Below are 18,154 nucleotides of genomic sequence, written 5' to 3'. Positions count from 1 at the left end.
CCCGGTTTCATTTAGATAAGATAACAGTGTGACCAGAGTTGTGCAAATTCTTATTCGAGTAAACAACTCTGAGTATAACGCATGCACGCCTACCTATAATATACAATAGGCTTGCTCAACGAAACGTTATAATTTGTTATTGCTGTATAATAAATAAGACTGTTTTATGTTTGTATAGAAATCTATGTTTATTTATCTATTTTTTTATCCAGTTTCTACTCTATAGCTGTTATGAGCAACGACATGGAAAATTAAAATTATAGATGATATAACTTTTCTACTCTTATCGCGAGCCCACGAAGGTATAGTACAAGATCACTCGGGAAAGCTATTAGAAAGAAAAATAAACTGAATTCTCGTAAAACTCAGTTTTTCTTTATTTTGAATAGATAAATTGAATTTTTCAACACTTATGTCAGAATACTTTCAAGGTAGAAATTATTGTTTGTCGAGAAAAACTCCCTGAAAAATGCATAGTTATTATTAGTATTTTTTTTCTTACTTTTTTTTAGACAATCTTCTAGCGCTGCTTTCCTATTTGTGATGTATTTTCGAACAACGTTGGGATTTTTTCTCCACCTTGCATTTGCCACGATGGAAATCAAATCCGAAGTTTTCACTTTAGCCCTTTTATAGTTATCTTTTGGTGTGAAAGAAAAATACAAGACGACAGACACGACGGGACGCGCCGTACCATTTATGGCTCCCGGACGCAATGTGGTATTGGTGTTAAAACGTTCAAATGTCGTCTGACTGTGATAGACACAAAGTTTTTTTACAACTACAAAATAACTGTACACGGACAATTCAAAAACCTATTCGATTTTAAAAAAAAATAAGATCATTTCAAACATGTATTGCAGTTGATCTAAATTTATGGTACTGGTATTCAGTAAAAGTGTCCGAGTCCAAAAATGTCTAAATGGTGCAAAACAATTCCAAAGTGATTTTATTAACATAATCTTTTTTAATAGGAACTAAAGTGGACCAGACTCGTTTGAAGATAAACAAATGTATAACGTTATTTTTGAACTATGATTTTATTATAAAAGGTCTTCCGGTCTTCTTTAAGATTTAAATTAACTCAATCCCACGCGTAAGACATTAGCGAATGACCTAATGCAACTCTCAATCTCGGCATCGACTTAAGGTATATGTCATTTTACATTGAAATAAATTAGTACGTTACAAGGGTGAAACTAAAAATATCCTTTGTTCACACAATATTAGCTTAACTAATGATAAACCTAATATAATAATTAGTCGAGCAATTGGAATACAAGCAACGACTGAATAGAACAGTTATTTGAGAAGAATGTAGAATGGTTGTTTTTATAAATAGCGGTATCTAATCTTCAATAATGACACAAAGCGGTTTTGAATTATTACTCACTAAGAATTGTTGGGTGGAAACCCCCAACTCGACTATGCTTTTTCATAAGATTAAGATTTATTAAAGTCGCTCTACGGGAAAACGTTTGGAATATTAATAACTTCCGGTAATATAATTTAATCAAACCCGAGATGTGTATGAAACATTGTGTAGAGTATGAAGTTTAAATATTATACACGACTAATGTGACACGGTTTTAGTGTATGTAAACGGAAACATGCATGCCACTATTTATGAGTGGGTTTATAAGCACAAACGGGGCATATTAGGGAGTAGGTGGAAAAAGGCATGTTACGGATGGCACGGTCTTGGGTAGTGGAAGCAGTCGCGGTATAGTTTTGTTTTTACTAGACACTGGTCTGAGATGGAGTGGGAGAGAACAATGAACACATGAATTATGTATGTTGCCGCCTGTGAACACCGGAGGGATGATTTAAGCAAAGGTCGTGTACAAAGCGGAAGTGGCTGCCAGGGTATTGTGTGGTTACACACACACCCACCCACAATCGCGCGGCTGTGAAACGGAAACTTCCGGTTATTGCCCAGAGGACTACCAGCTAGAGTATAGGGCAGAGGGCGGAGCGGAAATGTTTAGCGGTGTACTAAAATTTCGGATTTTCCCAATAAAAATATCCTCTTTTTGTGTGTCGACAAGTGTGTGACACGCGTATAATCGTCGAGGGGACCAGAGAGACGGTTGGTAGCCTTGGGACTAAATCGCGAAAAGTGTAGTGCTGTAGAGAGTAGGGGGAAATAGGAAAACCTTAAAAAGAAAAATGCTTATAACATATAATCGAAAAATAAAAATCTGAATAAAGTGGTTGAAAGTTTTTTTTTTTCAATTGCAAATGTCGGTAAGTTATTTTGCAGAGTTTTTTCGTTTTTTTTTTTTTGTATTCGTATCGAAATTGCATATATACATGTATGCATATATTATACAAGTATATACCTGCACGTTTTTTATCCTATTGTATTTACGTTGCCTTATAAAAGGATCGATATGAAAATAGGCTGGTTGATCACATTGAAACTTTGTGATGATTGAAAATCATTCGGAGCTATTTCTGGCGATTTCTACCGATTAGATTTATATTTGAAACTATGAACCGCGTTGGGCTTGGATATGTCCAGTAATAGTTGTATTAGAAAGTCTTCGGTTTTCGGTTTTCGAGTGTCGCCAACGCTGTAAGTATATATTTGATTTGCTTATGCCCCTCTTATATATGACTTAAGTCCAGTAATTCTCGGTATTTATTATTTTCCCCGTCTTTTAGGATCCATTCTTAACCTACCTCTTCCGACCCGGTCTTCTACATCGCCTTAAGCTCCTGAGCACACTACCGGGTCAAATGTATTCTTATCATATTAGACTTATGCGTTTTTTTATAGTTAATTCGAATTACTACCGTTTAATTTGACACTTTTTCAGTGCACGGAATTCGTAGCATTCTTAGCAAATGTTTCCGGCTTTCTGCATTCTGTTGCATCCCCATTGTCCCCAGGTCTCACCACGGCCACAGCACATCACAATTATGACTTTCGCACATTGATATTCGGCACGGTAGCAGAAATCGTCGGGCTTATAGTGTATAATATGTGCAGATCTAATTAAGAAACGAACGCGGGGCCCCTCTTAATGCAGCCCGGACTAGATAACGTTATCGGCAAACCGTGCACGGCGTAGAGCCTTTGACCGCACGAGTAGCACTCATAGGTTCGGGTTGTAAATACAAGGGTCGTGTTAGTGACGGCCGGTGGCTTTTGTCGTACAGCCAAAGAATTTTTAAAGAGCGCCGAGGGAATTTAAGAGCGGCAGCGCGCCCCTATTGGTACATGGTTAATTTCTCGCCGGATAATTGGAGGGAAGCCGGATGTGTTGAAGAGCACTCGGGTTTCGTTCTGAGACATAATGCCTGCCGTGTACACCACATCGAGTGCGTGACGCATAATTTCTTCGTCAATACATTTTAAATGCAAGGCACGTTCATTTTTTTCGTAATTGGGTCATTTCACCGAAAGTGGTGCACATGTGTTCTTGGCGAATGATGAGTCATTACCGTTGTTTTTGGCGTGTCTCAAAAATTGCCCATTCAGGGTTATCTTAAATGTACATTGGAATAAATCGTTATCTGACAACGGATCCGTATCCGCCCAGATAATCGTAGCTTCCGTGAAAATCCTCACATCCCTTGGCTTCACTACCACTGGAATTAGGTTTATGGGTTTAGCGGGTAAATGAAAAACAAAACATTTCTACGACTACCTACTTGGATTTTGGCTTTTAAAATTACCTAACCTAACCTTTTGAAACACTGTGCGTCCTTTCTCTCTGATCTGTTACTTAAATTATGTAAACACACCAAAATCGTGGTTTTTATTTGGGATTAAAATGTATTTCATCATATTTTATATTTTATACACATGTACCACTGTTTACGTTAACGCAATTATTTTCTTAATCCGGTTTTTTTTTTTTTAGTTTGGTTAACGTTTTTAAATTGTTTTCACAGCCAACGGATGAGTAAATCTCGCTTATAATTGAACAACAAATTGACTTTAAAAAAAACGGTACTCATATCATAGTGATAATGTAATATGTCACCCGCTATAATCATATTTTATGTATGTAACAATAGCATGAAGACGATTTGACGGCTACGAAAGTGCTTTTTTATGCTACACGTGTATAATATTTATTCATGTAGCAATATTGCCTATACTGAATGCCGTTTTACAAAATTATACAGTGTTACTACTGCACTAGGGTTTCAGTGAAAATAAAATGGTATTGCACTGAATATACGTGTAAAACTATAACTAGAGAAATACACAGTTTTTATATTTTAGGAGAAATAAATAAATTATATAACCTTCAATGAATATATTATACTATATATCAGTCTTGATATCCCGCATTCGCACAGTATTCGGAAACGCAATTGTAGTAGGAAAAAACTTTAATTGGTCAGAATTTTAATTAAAAAATTACAAAAAAAAGTGGCACTTAATGGTTTTGGAGTAGCTGAATTAAAATTGTATATACATTTTAAAATTCGCCTCTTATTTAGAGGGTTATGAGGGATATGTGGAAATGGAATGTAGATTTGATGAACCTATAATTTTTGATAGTTGATATAAATAGTAAACGTTCATACGTTATCGCATTTATTTGTGGCCTGTAATACTCAATATTTTCTTGGATTCTATTTTTATACAGTATAGGGTATATAAATATATTATATTAAGATGGTGCATCGATTTATCGTTTTTGTAATAATTAAAAAATGTATTTAGTTCCACTTAAATTAGCTTTCAGACCACTGTGGATTATTAATGTGAATTGTTAATTATGATTTTCAAACTTGTAACAACGCGTCAACGAAAGAGATAAAATGAAGTTAATGGATAAAGTGGTTTTATTTATAGATCTAGTCGTGCTTCAGATGCCAAAACTTGCTTCCACGGCGTCATGTGGCTTAATGAAATTAAACGTTCCCTTCGGACATAATCCTCATGGCGACATCACCTCGACTATCCCTCGCATCTCTGTTACTTGCTGGTATATTTATGAAGGAAAGCTACAGTTACATTCGAGCTGGAGCCAACTAAAACTACTGTGTAGTCGTCTCGTTCAATAATCGCTAGTTTGATGTATTTATTTAGAACAGTGAGTTTTTTAATTCAGAAACAATAAAAAATCAACTCAAATTTTGCTGTTGAATGTCAATAGGTTCAATTTAATCACATCAGTGGTATGACAATCATTGATATAGAATTAAAACAAGGTTCGGACAACGACTGTAAATGTATTATACAAGTTAAATATTTTTTCGTCGTACTGGCATTATAATAAGGTTATATTATTAATATATTTAATATTGATTTTGTATGTTTGGGTTAATAACAACTAATATATAATTTCAATTTCATAGCGGCACAACAAAATATATAGTGAGATTAGTATTTATATTATTTTGTACTACACAATTAATCAATTATTAAAGGAATATCTTTTAATAATATAACCTTAATTTAAGATAATATAATAAATGAGTAAAACACAACATAATTTAGTGTACCTTTATGTAATTTCTCCTGACTTAAAACTTATTATACAGGATTCAAATAACTTAAAATACTTCGAAGAATAGCGTACGATTGTATTTTTCAAGTAACTATATTTTTTAAAGAAAGGACTAAATAGTTATAGTAATATAACTATATTACCCTATCTCAGTTCATAATTACTTTAAATTATTTGTAATTAAAACTGTCTTAGTTAATATGTTGAACCACTGTAATATTATTATGTACACGTTCGGAATACATTGAAGACACATGTCTTCAATCATTAAACGAATGTTACATACCTTTATTTTTTAGTTAAAAGCATTTGTGTGTTTTACATTGGCTGAATTAAATTAACCTGGTTTTGTTTTTATGAACAGCTACGAAGCGAGGAAGTATAACAAAATATACTCGAGAGTTTTTACTTTCTACTTAAAATTTAGATGATTAATACTACTTGATCATAGATTTAAATTACTTATTTATGAAATCTTATTTGATTTATACCCATAGGTATGTTTATATATTATTATTTCATAATATTATTCGAGGTAGCTGTTCAAATATGTCAATAGCCCATATATAATATAGAAACAAACAACTTAAGTCTATAGTTCTTGGTAAATGTGTGCTCCGTTTATTTTCCAAGTATGTCTAACTTACGTACAGATTTGTGATTATATTGCTATAGAATACCGTATCTCTCTTGAACTTAATAACTAAAAATATAACTATTTGCATTTATTTCAATACAAAAATATTATTACAGTATAGGGTTTTAAGTAAATAATTTAAAGAAATAATAATAATAATGATTTTATACTTTTTAATAGCTACAACAATACAAGCACAAAACACTTTATATTAATGTGATGAATTGACAACTCTCCAAGAAGCATAGCTTGTAATAGGGGGAAAAATAAAAATACATACAGTTATTAATTATTAATATAATATTAAAGATATTAAGTTATTAAGGTAATATTTAAAATTTTAAAATATGGTGTTTATTTGAATATAAACCGATAAACAATAATTGTTTTACAAAGAGTTTTGGCTATTGTATAAAGTTCACTGATTGTTTTATTATATAAATAGAACAAAATTTAAACAAAATAATAATTAAAAACTTTAAGTAAAGTTGTTTGATTTTAATCTATTTTTGTTTCCAAAATTATTTGGTAAATTAATTTTTTCAAGATCCTTAAATTCGTTAGTATATTTGTAATTAAGAATTATAAACAATTTAATTATTCTATGAATGTGTTTATTCGAAAAAAATTGTTTTAATATTGATAATTTATGTAGATACGCTTGAGTTACAAGTTCAGTAAAAATATTAGACCAAATTTCATACCTTCAATTTTTTTTTACAAAAAACTACTTTGTCAACAAATTTTGGTAGTAATTTACTTATGTATTTTGTACGCATATGTTGTATCTGAAAAAAAGTAATATCATTTTTGTTTTTCAAATATTGTGTACTTTCATAATAGAGGTTTACAGTGTGTCAACCGTCAATTCTTTACCCTATCATTGTGTGTGAGTGTGTTTTTTTTTTAGAAATATATTTCACGACAATAAAAAAAAAACGCTGTTCCATCGCCGGCATCTTCTCTTTCTGTCTCTCGCGCGCGGCTGTATACATTATGACCATTGAAATTCCCCGGGGTATGTATTGGTCGCTGCCATGGAAAACGATAAAATGTCCGAGGAGGAGAATAAAAGCAGGGGAAAAAAATACACCCCAAGAATGCAATATAACGCCGACGATCAATCTATTTCCCGGCTGGCTCTCATCCGGACGAGTAATTGCAGGACGTCCGCCCGGATTAATGGCAATATTCGATTATTGTTAATTAATGCGGAAAAGGGGACAGGGGAGCGACGGGCTTTCACCTTCTTCGTCTAGCACACGCACACATGTTAAAAGCAATCGTTCCGACGGAGAGGCCGGTCAATTGAACCACCGAAGGGGGTAACCGCGACCGTTTATCAACCAAATCTCCCCGGGACCTCTGCACAGCGGCGGTAGTAAGTACTGTCAATGCGTGTGAAAATACCCACTTTTCGGATTCAAAACTACTACTTGCCCGACCTTCGTCGCCTATACGCTCCATACAGTGCGATACAACACCGTCTTACCTACCTATACCATCGTCGGTGGTGGTCGTCGTTGTCGTCGTCATACCTTTATTTTGAAAGCCCCCAAAAGTGATTGATTGATGAGTTCCACAATGATGTACTATTAGTCGCGACGTTTGCAAAAAGAGAGTACCGGAGTTCACAATCGATAGGGGAGAGGGAAAAAAGTGAGTATAGGGAAAAAGGTCTTCTCAAACATTTTATATATACATTTTTTTTTTCTTTTGACTAACTTTTTTGCTCGATTCCGTAATCGTCCTTCACTCGAAAAGAGCATATAATGCGGGTATGACCGTTTTCTCTATCATATATTATGCGTAGGTAGTAAGCGTACGGGTTGCGAGCCTCGAGTACGATAAGCTTAAACATTTTCCAGATCATTTAAATATTTTTCGGCGTAGCTGTAGATAAAATATATTGCATTGTGCACTTGAAAGAGAGGCCGTTCTTTTAATGACTACACGAATGTCGTATCCGAAGAGCAAATAAGATAACGCGCCTTTCCATTATCTTATTCGCAAAAGTGGATACGAGGGCTTTATTCTGCTCGTCAATGTTAAGAAGGGAAAACTCGAAAAATATATTATTCAAAACCATCTCGAATATACATTTAAACGCATACATTATCAATCATTCGTATACCAATAAATTGTTTTATTTTTATTACTTGTCAATATTTACTTGTAATTAAAATGTCCAGTGATTTATGCTTATAACAGCTATAAATAGGCGTTTTCGCTTACCATAGTTACATTTTAGGTCCATAGTAAGTGTGTACCTACTGAAAAATTTGTCTTATGATTTATTACATGATATAGCCGTGAAAATATGTTCTATTTATAATGCGAGACAGTTTAGTAGTCAGATTTTGTTCAAATAGAAATAAATTTTTTATTTTTGGTAATTAGAAATAACCTCGAAATTTCTGAATTATTTACCTGATTACCTGAAATTGTACCTCGTATCTTAATTTAATATAAATCTATCGTACACTTTCTAGTAGAAGTTATTTTGAGCGGCGAACATGAACCCTTAACGAAAACTTAACACCAGACTTGATAAATCCAATTAAAAACACAAGCAAAGGTATAGGCGGTTTTAAATAGTAAACCCAATTAGCGTAAATACCATTTTGAAAATAACAACCCAAATTAAATTTAAATAGAATTATTACAAAGGAAGTTATATAACTATTACTCGGATAACGTTCAAACGACTCTGAAGGTCAAAATATATTCGGGTTAAAGTATTTCGTGAGTGTCTGGTTATTTATTTAGGTTTCAGTCAATTTTCGTCTCATCCATTATTTAAATTCGAATTGCTTCTCATAATGGAACTCTATACATTATTATCCTAGTAATTTGTATTCCTAATGAAAAAATCGGTTGATTATCGTAATTCTATGTCTGTTGAATGCTTTAATAACTTATTAGGGTCGTCTGTATACGTATAGTTCTATTTCTAACCGTAAAAAATAAATAAATAAAAGAATATTAATTTATGCAACCGAGTCCGGTATACGTAATCGGCTATCTGGTCAAATAAATATATAATTTATTGACTTGTTAAAAAAAACAAATCACTTCAAAACGTCAAGAAAATATAGTATTATTCTATTAGTCGGTATTGATGTTATAAGCCATCGACGAGTCACAGAATACACGTATAATAATATGTTATATGAGCGTTGTATAGGTATTTATTAGAACTGTTCGATTTTCAAAGGTGTTCAATGCGTTGCAAACATATTTCACAATAATTCTTGGCTAAAAACAATAATGCGGTATTTGTACTAGCACTCCACGTGACTGGAAAATGGAAAACGGTTAATTTTCCTACAGCAAACGACTGCAGTCGAGATTAATGCTTTGACGAGTTTCGATATAAGAGACGTTAGCGGTAAGTTGTTGTGTATACGACGAATAGCTCGATGGCAGACGGAACGCAATTCATTAAGAAGATGGATTGTGAAAACCGTGATGAACCGCATGCACGCCGGGTCGAGCAAAATAATTATAATAAACGGGTGGCCGTCTTGTTTTCGTTATCAAATCCGCCTCCGTCATCGCAGTCGGGTCAAACGGGATTTTTTGAAATCATTTTTACCCCTCTACGCCCAGCTGCGGATTAATATATTATTATACATGGGTGTGTATATATATATGATATTACACGAGCTATAGACAGAACAGCGATACCGAGAGAGTGGGTATATTTTTTTCATTGGAAAAACGGCCTTCGCGTTATAAACCGAGACCGGACAATTTATCACGGACAGACCGCGATGGGGTTGAAGGATAACAGTGGTGGCGGCGTGTGTTGTTCTCGCGTCTCGTTTGTACCGGGTAATAGCTTAAAATAAAAACAAAATTTAAAAAAAAGCAGTTTTCGTTTTTCGAATAATTGCCCATTGTACGGACCCCGCCGCCGCCGCCGTTACCCGGGCCTTTGTGTAGTAAAAAAATTTTTTTTTTTTCAAACCTTTGCCGCAATTATTTTGACCTTTTCTCCGGGCACTAGTTGTGGTATCCTTTTGATTGTGTGTGTGTGTGTGTATGTTACGGTTTTTTTGTTAATGTTCTCCGTACACGAAATTATGCGACGGTGCTCTGTAGTTTAGCGTGTAGTCGTTAACATTGCATATTATACCGTATACGACGCTTATATATTATGCATTATTGTAAACGACACGACCGCCGGGTGTATAGGAAAGATAGTTTACGCCGTCTTTACGCTAATGAAGAATTTTTTGTTCTTTCATTCCCTTCATTAAGCACACGTGATGCAAAGTAAAACGAAACCTCGAAACTCATTAGAGGATAGAAAAAAAATAAACACTCCCGCTATGGACGCCTGTGCTATACCTGCCATACCTGCTGGGTTCCCGTGGTGTGTGAGTTTTATCTACTAAATTTAAAATTGTATAAACGATAATTGACAACAAGTATTAATGAATAGCCCTTATACCTGGTAAGACCGGTAGTTGCTGTCTTAAACCAACATCGGTGTAGCCAATAAAGTGAATTTCCAAACAATAATCTTATGAAATGGTTAACGCGAGCCGTTTTAAACGCAAGAACATATTGAATTCAATAATGAGATCTTATTCTCTAAAAAAAAGTCTACAAAATTCATAATATGGGCTAAAAAAATGATTAATATTGCCGTTTTTATAGGGCAATAGCAAAACAAATAAATTCTTCACTCAAACTATACCGCGTGTGTTTGACAGTTTTAGTTGTTGACAAAGACGGTAGAGATGAATTTATTTTATTATCGGTTTCGCTGTAACAAGCAAGCCAATTTATTTAGAAAAGTACTCATGACAGTAATATTATTAAAATCACCGTGTAAACATAGCAGAGTGGAGCGGGGATTGGCTTTCGGCTCGGGAAAATACAACAGTGATACGGCCGGCCTTTGGCAGAGGGCGAGAGGATTTTAAAGTGCTTTGTCATAGGGTTTAAAATTTGTTCATCGTGCCAGTGGCTCGACTTACTTTTACTAACCGCTTTCATGTTTCTCGTACACCGCTTTCATGTATAGTACACCAATTATTTTGTTTAATAACATAAAAGGAAAATCCTTAAAGTATATAATTTGGTAAAACGTTCATAAACAATATTATAAAAGATAAACGAACCTGAAACGTCTCTAATTATTAATTGAATGCTAAAATTTATCGGTTCGCAAACACTAATATTTTCATCCGTACACATAAATGATAATTTACCGAGCAATTAAATCCAATGCGGTAAATGTACTGCATTATTTCAATACTGTACTATAGTATTATTTAGGATTTTGATGTATAGCGAAATTATACTTACGGAAGTCTCGGGTCGTCCAAGGCCATGAATTTTATTTTACCAACTCTCCTGCAAAGTAAACGGTACACAACGATTAAAATACAGACGGCTTGTAATAATTTCATTTCAGTATTAAAACCTAATACATTATTTTCTCCACCGAGGTTTTGACATTTTTTTTTTTAAGTATAGTATATTATCGTTAATAATTAGTCAGGTATGGCGTGGTATACATTTTCCAATAATAATATACACCATGTTATAAACGTTAGAAAACCACAAATGACAGTATTGCGTGCGGTAAGATCAGGTCTAAGTAGGTGTAATAGGTACTATTCTCAATGTTCAATATTGAACCGTGTTAACGTTGCACGCGTTTAGAGCGGAAAAATCGCCGAGAAACGCGACACATCCAAAGACGGTGTTTGTCATTGTCAAGAAAACACATGCGAGAAAACTATAGGCACGGGAAAAGAGTGCTTCTGAATAAATTGCATAAACAAAACAACATTCTACACAACAGTGATTTAACAACGTGACGGATGCATATTGTTTTTTTCCGTTAAAAAAATGATCAAGAGGAATAGGTATACGCGTTTCTTCATGCCGTTCGTTCGTCGTTAGTCGTCCTATCCATTTTGGCGCATTAACAATTCAAACTGTCGCCGTTTGCGCTTCTATTGTGCCAAAGTATTTTTATTTTTCCTCTGTACCTACTCATGTATACTTATATACTTTTCCAACATAAGGAAATAGGGATTCAATCATCAACAAAACGATTTACTTTCAAAATATGCATTGCGCAAAAAAACCGACAGTAGCGATGGCGTTACCATATTATATTTTGTCGAATTGTGTAATGTGTTTTTTTTTAAATAAGAATAATTGTTCGTAAAATATTGTAACGACAATACGATTATCATTAGAGTATAGGTTTTTTAGTTCTTTTAAGTGCCCAAAAGTCTATTACATCTGTCGACCAAGTGAATTATTTTACAAAATTATTATTAATTTATTTTTACAAATCGAAATACACCTGTAGCGGTGTCGTCCGCCAAACACAACCAACTCAATCAGAATATTATTGTACAAGTAAAAAGCCCCATTAGTAGACGCTTTTGGATCTGGTAACGAGTGTAAATATTTTAGAATCTAAACAACTTGCTGCAGCTGTTAGCCGCAAAACGATCGTTGGATAACTTTTACACATAAACTATGTTACCATCTCCAGCTAGGGTTTATGGACTAAATTTAATATGAAGACTAGGATATAATACATTATGAGTGAAGCACTAAGAGTTGAGTGAAATATAAATAATGAATTTAAGTTGTTTTTTTCGGCAAATAAATTATCAAAGTTAATGCTACTACACGGTCAACAAATGCACTCACTAAAATTAAAAGGAATATAAGCTTTGAAAAATATCTTCTTGAATTTCATTTAAAACTCAAAAGGGTTCGTACATCAGTGCAATTGACCACATCATTCAGATTGTATACATTGCCAGTATAATTCTTGATATTGCGATTATGTTTCCTATTGACTAAACTGTTGAAAACCGTCCAATACAATAGCGATGAACCGTAGTGATATCATCACAGTAATAATTCCGTGCCAGGAATGGAAGTTAGTATACGAAGTGGTTGATTATAAAAGACAATAGTTCGGTTTTGATGATGTAAATTATTATAGTACACTTATTTGAACAACAGCCGAAGCACACTACTTTGGTCTGAAAAAGTAATATAAAAACGTTAAAAAGGAAATGTATCTCGCTGAGTTATTTCTGCTGTTCTAAATCGGTTCAAAAATGATTTACATATTGTTATCTTTAAAAATATATTACGTTGTATACATTTTCCTAAACGAAATTGTAATCTTTAACGATTTCCGAGTGCTTTATAATCCTTAAATTTTATCTAGAGACCAATATAAATCGTTTTTTATTGCCAGAAGGGATCTGGGCGTTTACATTAATTACTTGGGGTCTGGAATTTTTTTTTTTTTTTATAATTAACGACCAAAATCCCTCTCATAACGTGTATAACTTTTAAGTCAAGTCTATTTTGTCGAGACCGACAAAGCCCAACAATATAATCCCAATAGTTGGTCGTAAAATAATAAAACTGTAGTAAATGCTTCTCAATTTTGTTGCTAAAATATAATTCTAAAAAAAAAACAAAATTAAGAATTCAAAATTTTACTTGAGTATTGCTTGGTGTTGTATGTTTCCTTACAGTATGTTTCCTTACAATGATCGAATATAATATAATATAATATATTTTCTCCATGGAAAATTGGTCGTCTAACTAAAGTGGCAATTAGTAAAACGAAACGGTTATGTCTTGCTCGTTAAAAACGACAATGGGTATGTCTCGTTTAGCGACGGTGGATTAAAAGTTGATTAAAACGTGTCGGCCGCAGTATAGGAACAATTATTATAATTTTTATAGTATCATCGCAGAAACGAATAATAAGTACAATACCAGACGGTTTCCGTCCGGGATGACATCGTGTCACGTTCGTTGAAAATAACACTGCAGCTGGTCGACCGAGGGAAAGCTTTTGGATACGATACAGACCGATATTACAAATGTGCACCGTTGTACAATATAAAATATAGAAATATTTAGTAAAAACATACTGATGTCGTGACAAACGTGTAGGGGCAACAAATAAAAAAAAGAAATACTTTTATTAACAACTGCGTAAAAAAACGGCCAGGGGTCTTAACCTAAAGTTTGATTGAAAGAAAAAAAAATTTAAAACGTTAACGTTTAGAATCGACTGAGGTAACAATAGGCACACTTCCCGCTGCGCTTACCAAATAGCTTTCAGAATTATTACCTTATTGTTTGAAAAATTTGTTCAAGACATTTGATTTATTCATTTTTCTCTTATCTCTTATCGCCTAATTTTTATTTATTATACATATTATTATTAGTTTTTATCGACCATCTCCAAACCACTACGAGGTTCGTTCAAGTAGATATTGTTTGGAGACTACATATTATTATACAATGTGTACTCGATTAACACGTTTTAATTCCGTTTTAATGAGCTATGCTCGTTTTAATTTTACATGTTTTCTCTTCACGTCTCTTCTACTTATATTATAATTGTGTGAAAAATAAAAACATATACCTGAACATAACCCAATGATAAGTAAATTTTAATTCGTTTACTGAATTAAAAGTATTTAATAGTTAAAATTATCTAGATTTGAGATGTAAGTTTAAATAATTATCTATAATTTTCTATGAAACCGAAAATACATTCTTGACAATGTATTTACTAATTTAGTTATCTTTTTGCCTTTTTATCCTTCATAGTGCAAAAGTTTACTCAACTTAAAACAATGTGCATCATTGCTAATTAATCAGCATCACGCAGTTTCTGAAAAAAACGATTATTTTTTTTTTCAAAATAAACAAAAGTATAGTAAGTAAATTGTATATATATACGTTGTTTTAATCTTAATTAAGAGTCTTGTTTCAAAAAACCTCTTTTGAAAAATGTTTATGGTCATAAGTATTATGTTACTCTTACGTTTCTTTAACCGTCTTTTTAAAACTACAGAGAAGCGAAAAAAAAAGGTAGATTACCGTTTTTAATTTGTGATTTATTTAAAACTTTTTCGTTTACCATTTTGTATATTTAATAATTAAATTTAAAAAAATCATAAATAATTAGAGGTGCCCATGAACATGAAATATATTTTTCAAGCAAAAATTACTTCGGATAAATAAGTGTGCTCGGCTATAACAAGCATCGATGAACCGATAGTGATAGTTTAGAATAAACATTAAATAAAAAATATTACAAATGTTGAGAACATAATATTGCTTTTAGCTTTGTTGCCGAGCTGTGAAGGTATTGTTTTTTTGTCTTATGCGTTTTTTAGATGATGACGTTGACAATATTGGGCGACGGTGATATTTCCCAGTGTATAAAATATATTAACAGCTTATGGATTAACCTGTACAAAGAGACGTAGGGATTTATTTATGCACACAGCTTCCGCCTTGGGAATGTATAAAAGCCATTCGACGATACCAACTCAGAACCGATTGCTATTAGTGCGTTTTGACGTTGGCGGCAGCGGCAGTTTACTTCAGAGTATTATAATATACACATTGCCAAGTAAAGTGAACGTCAAACTGACGGCTCGTTAGACGTTTTGCCTGCCACCGACGCGATTCAGCTCTTTCTTGTTGTTTATTTAGCCACAACAAAACTTAAGCCTGTCGGATTTCCGTTTTTTTTTCCATTATTTTCCACCAGGCTACCTTGGTCTCACGCGGTCCTTGGTATAAGTAGTTCTGCGACGACGGATTTCCGAACCGGCAAGAATAAAACACACAAACACGACATTGGGAATTCTCTATTTTCGTTAACAACAACAACAATAATATAGTATTATGGTACAATATACACGATGGCGTTCGTTTTTGCTATAATACCCCAAACATCTCTCGAAACTCCAAGACTAGTGTCAGTCGGTCTGGCGCAGTATCCAGTAAAAACCGACGCATGATAAACTAATCATAGTAAAAAGAAAAACAGAAAAAATTAGCACAGTATAAAACTTGAACAGTAAAAAGTTGCACTGTGTAAGTTTCTACTGATATAAGGAGCTATGTTTTTTGATTATTTGGTTGGATAATTTCCTTACCGCAGAATATTTGATTTTGGAAGTTGTTATTGTTTCTCGGTAGCTTGATTTTTAGAAAACCAAGTCTGAATTAATTTTTTTATTTTCAGAGCTAATGAGGGTAACTGTCGGTCACATGACTTCCCCTCGAAAGTCTGAACTACTCAACTGATCGGTATTCATTTCATTGTTTATTGATTACTGATATATTTTTACTTAGATGTTTGACTTTTATCTTCTTGAATTGTAGAATTTAAGTACTCGACATTGGTTTTTTGACAGAAAGGTAACATTACAAAGGCCTAAGTTATTCTACAAATTGTTTTTTAACTGTCCTTATTTAGTACCCTGAGGATTCTTACACTATCTGAAAATTCACATCGAAGATTTTGATTGTGGTTAAATTGTGAAATCGAACAAACCTTACCCCGCAAACTGCCTATAATTAACCTAGTTCACCCTGCACTTGGTTTACAATATGTGGTTTTTATTTTCTTTTAGATTCTCAGTACCCAAACGGGTTGTTTATATCTTTAAATGATTTAAAAAAGTATACATAAATTATTTTAATGCGCATCGTTAACCTTAATGAATTTCTGATTTATTTAGGAAAGGGAACCTGTTAAATAAACAAAAACCGCTGTACTTGTTCTTGAGGGTGCGACATTGACAAAATTATGTGTATCGAACTTTACTGATAATTTAACGGGTCGAGTTTTACCACAGTGTAAACAATTAATTTAATAGACATATCAATATTTACTACTACATATGTAGAGCCCATGACATATATATGCGGTCATCAATTCGGACACTGTTTATGAAATGTATAAATGCATGTATTTCACAATCGCCTTCGGAAGACGGTGGCGGCGGCGGCCACAAGAAACACGTGGTCCATTTTGCCGTATGATTAATGTAAACGCATTTTGTCGCAAGCCTGTGAATTTTCGCCAATATTCCGTATAATATATATTAATGCTATACATTATTCATGTCTAGGACCCTGCGGTACCCGACAAGTGAGAACTGACAGGCCCCGGGTGTGAATGCAGGGCGAAGGAAGTTTTTCCTATTTTCAAAAAAAATATCATCTCTCATAAACAGAGCAGCACGATGCAGCCGTGTTGAAAATGGTCAAGATCGTCAGCTCTCTCTACCCTGCCCCCCCCCCCCCAGGTATTTCCAGCCCTTTTACCACGTTTCTTATAAAGTCCATTGGCATATGCGACCGCCGTATACTTATATCGTGTACATAATACTCGGTCCTTTGCGGAATCCAGGTATCCAATATCATTATGACGCGTCAGAATCAGAAACATCAATGTCGGAAAATTGTTCATAATAAAACTATAAAAAACGCCATTCGTCCGCATAAAAATGCAATTCGATCGCAAACGCGGTACAGATTCTTTTCAGACACAACAGACAAGAGTATATTATTATATTATACAACAAATTTAGAACGGTGGCCTTAAATATAAGACATAAAAATATAAGAAGAAATAAAATACTCGAATAAGTCGGTAATCGAAAAATACTATAATGAAGGCAACCAAAAGTAAAATAATTAAAGTTCAAGTAAACTTTACAAGATATTTATATTATTAAAACTTTTTGAAAATCATTTTGAAAACACCTTTCCGGTTGGCGGTTCAGCTTCAAAGCCAAATAAACTCCATTGTTTTGTAAAAATATTATTAAACCAAACAGTATAGAAGGCATACATACCATACTATTGTAATACAAATATTGTAATGGTTTAAATAGCGAAAGAATAGAACGTTTCCTGGAGATAAATAGGATCGGTAAGTCCTCGGATTTAATATTTTATCCTAAAGAAAACTTTCTGACGTCGATTTGCACAATATGAAACAACTGGACGAACACGTCCAGAAATGTAATGGCTGGTGTTAACTTCTAACTCAACGACTGAATTTTATTTTTAATATTTATTTTCAATCTAGCCCAGGCCTTTTGCGTTAGGCGAACAACTTTTCTATTGTCTCGCTTTTCTTAGTTTTGAACTTTTACCATATTCAGCTTATCTTAGACCAGAATAAATTCGTGTCGAGCACTGTCGC

The 18,154-nt window shown here is 33.5% G+C and overlaps 1 protein-coding gene across 4 annotated transcripts in view; it reads right to left on the bottom strand.

Annotated features, from left to right (window-relative positions):
- LOC126834411 (uncharacterized) overlaps window positions 1–18,154 on the bottom strand; it is a 133,873-nt gene that overhangs the window by 44,413 nt on the left and 71,306 nt on the right. For all 4 annotated transcript variants that reach the window (XM_050566304.1, XM_050566307.1, XM_050566308.1 and 1 more), the window contains one exon: window positions 11,437–11,484. The gene's annotated coding sequence lies outside the window, so the exon portion shown is untranslated. The remainder of the gene's footprint in view (window positions 1–11,436; window positions 11,485–18,154) is intronic.

Source organism: Adelges cooleyi, unplaced genomic scaffold (genome assembly GCF_023614345.1).
Source record: "Adelges cooleyi isolate 19-005CV unplaced genomic scaffold, UGA_ACOO_1.1 ACOO_flye_CR_arks_rails_tigmint_CR_PRNA_21, whole genome shotgun sequence".
NCBI classification, from domain to species: domain Eukaryota; kingdom Metazoa; phylum Arthropoda; class Insecta; order Hemiptera; family Adelgidae; genus Adelges; species Adelges cooleyi.
Note: the sequence above shows the minus strand (reverse complement) of the source record. Positions and strands in the feature narration are given on the sequence as shown.